The sequence below is a fragment of the Rana temporaria genome, chromosome 3 (genome assembly GCF_905171775.1).
Source record: "Rana temporaria chromosome 3, aRanTem1.1, whole genome shotgun sequence".
Taxonomy (NCBI): Eukaryota; Metazoa; Chordata; class Amphibia; order Anura; family Ranidae; genus Rana; species Rana temporaria.
In genome coordinates, this window is record NC_053491.1 from 221,750,712 (window position 1) to 221,760,600 (window position 9,889).

Below are 9,889 nucleotides of genomic sequence, written 5' to 3' on the forward strand. Positions count from 1 at the left end.
TTCGCTTGTTTCCCTGACTTTTGGCCTGTCCCTTGGTTACCCTTGTCTACCTGTTGCCCCGACCTCGGTTTACCCATCACTATTGCTTGTGTCCTGTGTGCTGCTTCCCCTCTCTTCCTACGGAGCGTGACCTAGGGGACCCCAGGGGCCTGCGACCTGGATCCAGCTGCAGCGAAGGCCATCCTCACCACCAGAGGCTCTGGTGAACAACAAGCTGAGTCTTAGACTCCGCGTCCTGGGGAATCTTGGGCTCATGCTTCCTCTCTGTTGGCAGCAGTCGGCTATAGGGTTCACTACCCTGTGGTCACTTGGCCACAGGTGACCTGACAGTTTGAACAGCCATGAACCCGGCCGATGTTCCGCTCCCCGCAGACGATCCATTACAGGGCATTGTTCGCAGACTCGAGACGCATGAAGCTAATCAGACTCAGGTGATGCGTTTCCTACAGGATCTAGCTTCTCGCTTTGAACAGCTTCAGACTTTGTTGGGAACCCTGAATTCGCAACCCCAAGTACAACCAGTGGCTGTGCCTGTCGCATTCACTGAAACTACCACCTCCAATCCATTTTTCTGGAGACTCCAAGGCCTGCAGGGGGTTTCTTAGCCAATGCACCATTCATTTTGAGCTTCAGCCTCAAAACTTTCTGTCTGATCGGACAAAGGTAGCCTATATCATTTCCCTCCTTTCCGGTGAAGCCTTAGCCTGGGCTGCCTCTCTGTGGGAATTTAATGATCCAGTGGTTTCTAGCCTGTCTGTTTTCTTGAAACTTTTTCGGAATAGCTTCGAAGAACCGGCTCGTGTCTCCTCATTGGCCAGCGCCCTTATAAGACTCCGCCAAGAATCCAGTTCAGTGGGACAATATGCTCTTCAGTTCCGTATCCTCTCAGCTGAATTGAGCTGGAACAATGAGGCCTTAGTCGCCCCTTTTTGCATGGCCTTTCTGATAGAGTGAAGGATGAATTAGCAGGAAGAACCATCCCCACTGATCTGGACGGAGTGATCTCCTTGTGTAACTTGATCGATATTCACTTTCAGGAAAGATCCCGAGAAAGGCGACGCCAGCATTCCTTGGTCCTTCGTCAGCCTGAGCTCCCCTCTCTTCGACCCATGGAGCATCTCCTGCCAGCTGAGGAACCCATGCAGCTGGGTTGGACCAGGCTATCTCCCGAGGAACGTGCTAAGCGCAGAACTCTGGGCTTTTGTCTCTACTGTGGGGGCAAAGGTAATTTTCGTGACACTTGCTCTCTTCGCCCGGAGAAACGCTCGGGTTCAATACATCTGGAAAGTGGAGTATTGGACCCAGGAATATCACCTTCACCTTCTCGTCTTCTTCTTTCTGTGTCCCTTCATCTTGGTGCTTCTTCTCATTCGGTCTCTGCATATCTGGATTCCGGAGCCGCTGGCAACTTCATGGACTGGGAAATCGCATCGTCCATGAGACTTACCCTCTTGCCCCTCACCACGCCATTGGTGGTCTTGGCGATTGATGGCACTGACGATCGATGGCACTAGGGGGTCCTATTCGCTTTCAGACACTCCCTGTTAAGATGTCAGTAGAGACACTTCACCAGGAGTGGATATCCTTCCTTATCCTACCTAAGGCCTCAGCTCCTATCGTTTTAGGTCTTCCTTGGTTAAGGCTCCATTCTCGACACATTGACTGGACTGCCGGACAGATCCTGGCTTGGGGTCACCCCTCCTGTTCCACATCCTGCCTACCCAAGTTTGCCCCAAAAAAGAAACTTCCTGTTGCCACCATTCCAGTATCTTTTGCTCTTCCTACTGCATGTAGTGGTGTCCGAGATGTGTCCTGCAATAGTCAGGCTGATGTGGCACTCTGGATGAGGAGCCCGCCTGTGAACCTGAGCCGATCATTCACTCCAGTTTATCTTTGTCTGTCCCTAAAATGCACAGCCAGGCTAACTTGTCTGCAAGTTCTGCAGTTGCTACACCTTGTGGTGCGATTCGGTTAGTTACTACACCTGACTATGCTATTCAGTTGGCTTTCTGCATCAGCTATGCCAGCCCATGCCCAGTGAGCCTTCTACCTTTTCTTGTTCAGGACCTTCTGCAACCTCGCCTCATCCTAGTAATATTACATCCATTCAAACCTGTCTAAGGGGCTCAAACCCTCCTTGGGATAGACTGCCTCATTCGGCCAGGTGGGGTTTTCAACCTTGTTTTCAGGGCTCTCTGCATTCTGCTGGTTTTTCTGCTATCCAGCTTGACTCCTGTGTCATGTCACCTTCTAACCAACCTGACCTCAGGGTTCCTCTGACCTCTGTCCAGTCTGATGGTCCTGTGCTAGATGCCCAGTACATCTTTAAGGGTTTGGGGAACTCTCCTCAGATTCCTGTTGATCCTCTCATGCCCTTGCTTATTTCCAAAAGGTCTTTGGTCCTCAATAAATCCTCTCGTCCTCTCTCTACTTCGCTTCTGGTCAATGTTCTGGATTCTCGTCTCTGCAGAGGCATTCTTCAGTATCTTGTGCATTGGAGAGGGTTTGGTCATGAGAAGGCATCTTGGATCGCTGCATCTGAGGTCTTTGCACGCCGTCTGTTGAGGAGGTTTCATCTGAGATTTCCCTTTAAGCCTGGGCCCGGGCTGGGGAGGGGCCATAAGAGGGAGGGTACTGTCATGGATATGCAATAAAGTCTGGCAGCTTACCTGTCCCCATGTGTTCATTAGAGGCCTGACTCTGTTCTGGCTGCCTTTTTATCATCTCTCCTTCCTGTATGGCCCCACCCCAGGCCATCCCAGGAAGTATATATTAACTGTTGCACTGCAAGTCTGCAGTGCTGTTCAACTTTGTTTGTAGCTTGAGTTCCTGTCTGCTGTGTGCTAAGTTAACACTCCTGTTTGCTCGTTTCCCTGACTTTTGGCATGTCCCTTGGTTACCCTTGTCTGCCTGTTGCCCTGACCTCGGCTTACCCATCACTATCGCTTGTGTCCTGTGTGCTGCTTCCCCTCTCTCCCTACGGAGCGTGACCTAGGGGACCCCAGGGGCTGCGACCTGGATCCAGCTGCAGCGAATGCCATCCTCACCACCAGAGGCTCTGGTGAACACCAAGCTGGGTCTTAGACTCACACTTCCTCTCTGTTCGCAGCAGTCGGCTATAGGGTTCACTACCCTGTGGTGCATCCCTGACCCTAAGGAGTTGCACTTGTCACCTGGCCACAGGTGACCTGACAACATGTGAAGGAAGTAGAGGTTATAGAGAGAAGGGGAAGGTTCAGGTACGCCGTACAGAATGCACAAAAAGTATCTAAAGTTCCAGTATTCACCACTCACTCCTGAGTGGGTATAGCTCACCTGGATAGACCCCTCTCACATGGCCTAGCAGCCGGAATGATGCACGGACAGTATGAGAACAGTCTCTGCCACAGACCGTCTGAGAGCGAAAAATGGATAGTCAGGGAATCCTCCACAACAGAATTTCAGTCCCAAACTTCCTGCCTTACAGCAAAAGAGCCTTTAAGCCGATCCGGCGGGCTGTAAGACACATTGAGTAGTGAATCCCTTGTTAACAAAATCACCAGGCCTATCCTGAGACACCAGCCTGCGTTGCTTGGTCTTCTCCAGGGCAGGTCCTCCCCCCGGTCTCCTTCGTTAAGCAGCTTCCCCCACTTCGATAGACAGCTTGGCATCCCCTTTAGATTCATAGGCCCCAGCCAGCATAGCTGGGCCTACCCGATCGAGATGCAGCCTCGGACCAATGTGGTCCTGGGGCTGGAAATCAAACACTCGTGCCTCGCGCCAGGAGGACCACGATGCGAAGGAGCACGAAGACCGGCGTCTGCCACTTAAGTTTCCCTTCCCAGCATGCACAGTGGGGCACCACTCCCACTGGGCTGCTGTCGAGAAGGGTCACTTAACACACCATGGTTCGCCTGAGTTCCAACATGGGCCTGAGGTGATAATGCCACCTACAGGCAACAAGGGAAAACTTCCATCAAGCACAACCATAGCCAGAATCGAGGCTAATTTCCATGAAATTAATAAAGTCTGAGCCCAACTATTGGCTCAGACGCCCCCTAAATTTATAATAGCGCCCCAATCATTGGGAGCAGGGCGCTACATAAACTTATGAGCACAACTGTATTTTTACATTATATTAGTTATTTTTCATTGTGGTTTAACTAGCACTTGCAGTTTAAAGCTGTTAGTCAATACTGGAGGTCACTCTCTAAGTGACAGGCAGCGCCACTCACCCCCATATTTACAGGCAGGTACAGGCAGGCCAGGTCATACACAAACGGCCAGATCAGGAACAGATGCAGGATGTCACGATCAGGCATCGGGCTTGAAGACCAGATGCTATAGCAGTTGCAGGACTACCACCGACCAATAGGATAGTTATACAGGCAGTCACTCTGGCAGATGACAAAGGCTCATTTGAGGTGCGGAGTCTAAGTACTAGCCGGTGTTCACCAGAGCTCCTGATGGTGGAGATGGATTTAGCTGCGTGCTAGTACTAAGTAGCGGTCCTCAGGTTTGCCATACCAGGGTGTGAGCAAGCCGGGGTCAGTAGTGGATGAGCAGAGCAGATAAGGATTAAACTGCAGTGTGGTCAGTAAGCAAGCCAAAAGGTCGCTAATGAGTAGTAGCAGGTTGGGATCAGGCAGTAGGAACAAGCCAAGGGTCAATCACGAGTGGTAGCAAATACAGACGGCAGCAGGGAAGTCAAGAGCAAGGCACTGGCTGAGAAGGCACAATAACCTGGCAAAGAGGAAGTGCTGAGACAAGGCTTATATAGGAAGTTCATGGGAGGAGCTAAGAGTTTAAGGTTCAACACCAATCAAGGCAAGGCAGGGTTGTCCAATGGATCAGATAGGATTGTCCAATAGATCAGGCAGGGTGCTGTCCAGCATCCTAGATAGCTCAGTGGAAAGAGTCAATGCCAGACACAGAAGAGCTCCCAGGTTCGAGCCCAGGTCCTGACAGTACTCCCCTCCTCTCAGGATGTCCTCTGGATGTCTTAGGGCTGGGTTTTTAAGGAAACCTCTGGTGGATTTCTCTTGTTAATCTAGGGGCATGAATGTTCCCCTCAGGTTCCCAAGAACTCTCTCCTGGCCCATATCCTTCTAATTGGACCAGATATTGTAGCTTGTTTCTAAACATCCTGGAATCAAGAATTTTCTCCACCACAAATTCTACTTTACCCTGTACCTCAACAGGTGGAGGAGGTGGAAGTTTTTTTTCCCAGAAAAGGGATTTTCATTGAATGGTTTAAGTAGTGATACGTGAAAAACAGGGTGAATTTTCACACTATTAGGAAGTTTTAAGCAAAAAGTAACCGGATTGATTTGAGCAGAAATCTTGAATCCTCCTACAAACTTCTGGCCCAGCTTTGCAGACGGAAAATGGACCTTCAAATTTTTGGTTGATAACCAAACTTTGTCACCCACATGAAAGGTAGGAAGTGATCTGCGATGTGTATCAGCAGCCTTCTTGTAACATTCATGGAGTTGAGATAGGGGAGATCAGGACTAAAAAAATGTTTTTTAAAAAAAAAAGGACTTTGAGAAGTTGAGCTATGTTTAGAATTGTTATATGCAAACTCTGCTGTAGAAAGATAATCCACCCAGTCATCCGGAAGATAACTGACAAAACATCGAAGGTACTGCTTGCTTCAATGTTTGATTGGTCCTCTCGGTTTGACATCTTTCTTATAGCTGGGCCACCAAAAGGAATGTAACAAGAGCTCTTCTGTTTTGGAAATCCTAAAATGCTCAGCTAGTTTTGAGTCATGAACAAACCTGAGGGCTTCAATTTGAGCAGATTCAGGTACATAGGGCCAGATTCACAGATGAAATACGCCGGCGTATCTACTGATACGCCAGCGTATTTTCAAATTTCCTGCGTCGTATCTTTAGTTTGAATCCTCAAACCAAGATACGACGGCATTTGGGTAAGATCCGACAGGCGTACGGCTTCGTACGCCTTCGGATGTTATGATGCAATACTTCGGCGCCCGCTGGGTGGAGTTTGAGTCGTTTTCCGCGTCGGGTATGCTAATTAGCTGTTTACGGCGATCCACGAAGGTACGCGCGGTCGTCGCATTCTCTTACGTCATCGCTAGTCGGCTTTTCCTGGCGTAAAGTTACGGATGCTATTTCAATTGCTTATATTTGCTATGTTAAAGTATGGCCGTCGTTCCCGCGTCGAATTTCAAATTTTTTTTTTTTGCGTAAGTCGTCCATGAATAGGAAAGGACGTAACGCACGTCGCCGTTCAAAAAATTACGTTGATGCGTCGTCATTTCGCGCAAAGCACGGCGGGAAATTTCAAAACGGAGCATGCGCAGTACGTTCGGCGCAGGGACGCGCCTAATTTAAATGATACACGGCCCATTTTAATTAGGCGGGCTTGCACCGGATGGATTTACGTTACGCCGCCGCAAGTTTACAGGCAAGTGCTTTGTGAATCAAGCACTTGCCCGTAAAACTTGCGGCGGTGTAACGTAAATGTGATACGTTACGCCGCCACGGATTTACGCAATTCTACCTGAATCTGGCCCATAGAGTCTAAAAGCCATTCTTTTACACAAGGTTAATATCCGTAGGTGGATTATTGAGAAGAGGTTAATTTTCATACCCCTCCTTTTTTAAACCTGTGGCCCCTATTAAGTTCTTTTGAGGCAGGATAGTACATTCAGGGTTGTCTTCCTCAGGGCCATCTTAATGCAAGGGCACTCCTGAGCACTGCCCAGGGGCCCCAGGCACATGGGGGCCCCACAATAATTTTGCATTACATCATGCTTGCCAACTGTCCCGGATTTGCTGGGACCGTCACGCTTTTTACTAAACGGTCCCGATATGGTCGTTTCCCGGGAAGCATCCCAGAACCTACACTGTGCCCTCCTGATCCCAGTATTGTGCCCTCCTGACCTCCCCTATACTGTGCCCTTCTGCATTCCCCCTGTACTGTGCCCTTTGTGTTGACTAGACTTTAATTTATGGAATGTTTTCCTTTTGAAAAAAACTTAGTTTGAAAGGAGTAATGATTATATGTTTAATTCTATCAACTATTTATACTTTATTTCTTGAAAGGAGGTGTGTAAATTGGGGCAAGCTAGTAGGGGGCCCCAGTGCATTACTTTGCCCAGGGGCCCATGATGCTATTAAGATGGCCCTGGTCTTCCTGGCATGGTTCAGTAAACATCCTTGATAATGCATCGGCCTTACCAATCCTTGACCCAAGTCGATACGAGATGATAAAATTAAACCTGGAAAAGAACAGTGACCAACATTCTTGTCTAGAAGACATCCTCTTGGCAGAACTAATTAATTGTAGATTCTTATGATCAGTGAGAACAGTTAATGGATGTTTAGCCCCTTCCAGCAGATGCCTCTATTCAGAAAGGGCTAGATTCAGAGAGAGTTACGCTGGCGTATCAGTAGATACGCCGTCGTAACTCTGAATCTACGCCGTCGTAAATTTAAGCGTATTCTGGAAACCAGATACACTTAAATTAGGCTAAGATACGAGCAGCGCAAGTCTCCTACGCCGTCGTATTTAGGGTGCATATTTACGATGGCCGCTAGGTGGCGCTTCTGTTGATTTCGGCGTAGAATATGCAAATGAGCTAGATATGCCGATTCAGAAACGTACGTGCACCCGGCGGATTTTTTTACGTTGTTTACGTAAGGCTTTTTCCGGCGTAAGGTTACTCCTGCTATATGAGGAGTATCCAATGTTAAGTATGGACAGTGTCGAATTTTGCGTAAGTCGTTCGAGAATAGGGCTTTGCGTAAATTACGTTCACGTCGAAAGCATTGACTATTTGAGACGTGATTAGGAGCATGCGCACTGGGATACGTTCCCGCCGTTCATTAGAGACGTCATTTAAGTGGGGTCATGTTTTATTAAAATAAAACACGCCTACCTCTTCAGAATTTGAATTTGGCCCGCTTACGCCGGCAGATTTACGATACGCCGCCGTAACTTAGGGCGCAGGTTCTTTGTAAATCCAGCCCCAGCCTCACTAAGTTACGGCGGTGTAGCGTATCTGAGATACGCTACGCCCGCACAAACTTACGGCGGGCTATCTGAATCTAGCCCAAACTCTTTATTTCCAATGTCATAATTTATTTTGGCTGATGACATTAAGAAAGAGAAATACGCACAAGGATGAAGCTGCATTTTTTCTCCTTTTCGCTGAGAAAGGATAGCTCCCACAGCAGAGTCTGAGGCATCCACTTCCCCTATAAAAGGAACTTCAGGATCGGGATGTACCAATGAAAAGAATATTTAGCTTAATAAAAGCAGTCTGTGCCTCAGTTCACCACACAAAGGGCATCCCTTTCCTTGTCAGTTGTGTAATTGGTGCCATCACCTTAGAAAAGTTTCTTATGAATTTTCTGTAGAAGTTGGCAAAACTAACAAATCGTATCTCTTTAACATTACTAGGGCCAATCCACTACTGCTTTGATCTTCTCAGGATCCATGCTTACTCCTTTAGGAGAAATAATATATCCCAAGAACTGCATCTGGGTTCATCCAAACTCGCATTTTTCCAATTTAATATAAAGTTGGTTCTTCCTTAGCCTTTCAAAGACAGTGCAAACATGTTTGCGATGTTCCTCCAGGTTATTAGAAAAGATGAGAATATCATCCAGATAAGCAATCACAAACTGGTCCAATGGGTCTCGAAAAGCCTCATTGATGAAGTGTTGGAAAGTGGCAGGGGGGTTGCAGAGGCCAAAAGGCATAACCAGGGACTCAAAATGGCCATGTCTGGTTCTAAAGGCGGTTTTTGATTTGTCTCCTTGACGCATGCGGATGAGGTTATATGCCCCCTGTAAGTCTAGTTTTGTGAAGACTTTGGCAGAGAGGAGTCTTTCCAACATTTCAGAGATTAAAGGAAGTGTATATCGGTTTTAATAGTGATTTTATTCAGGTCCCATTAGTCAATGCATGGACGCAAGGTGGAATCTTTCTTTGCAACAAAGAACTGGACTGCCCCTGCAGGAGACGTTGAGGGTGTAATGAAGCCCTTCTCTAAATTCTCATCAATCCATTCCCTGAGAACCTTTAATTCAGGTTCTGAAAGATTGAAAAGGCGACCAAAAGGTATTTCATCCCCTGGGAGCAGTTCAATGGGAAAATCATATGGGCGATGAGGAGGTAACTAATCAGCATTCTTCTTATCACAGACATCCCGGAACTTATGATATTGTGAAAGCAGGTTGTCATATGACTTCTTAGTAACAACATCCACCTGTGATTCCTTGACCGGCAAAGAATTTGTTTGACAAGGTTCTGTATAGAATTCCTCGCAATGGGGGAATGTAAAGCTTATAATCCTTGCTTCCCAGTTGGAGGGATTATGGGTGGAAAACCAAGGAATGTCCAGGATGACAGGAAATTTGGGTGACGTAATCAGCTGAAAACTGATGGTCTTATGATGGTTAGCTTCAAATTGCAGTACCAAAGGCACTGTTTCATGGGTAACAGGTCCTGAAGTTAAGGGTGAACCATTGACCGTCTCCATATAGATAGGAGCTGACTTATTTCTTGTTTGGATATTATTACTGTGGGCAAATTCTATGTGTATAAAATTACCCCCAGCCCCAGAGTCCAGCACAGCAAAGCAAGGAATTTCAATACCATCAGAGATCAGTTTAATAGGGATGATAAAATGAGATAGTACAGAATTTACTTTATTCTCTTCAAGAATCAATGGGGAGATTGACTGGGTAATATACCGTATTTATCTGCGCATATCGCGCGCCGGCGTATAACGCGCACCCCAAACTTAGAAGGGAAGTTTAAGGAAAAAAAAAAAACTTACATTTTTCGGTGTCCGTCTGCTGTTTTGCCCGACGTCCATCGGCGGCCTTGTCCGGCGTCCGTCTGCGGCCCATCCAGCCTTGTGGGTGTC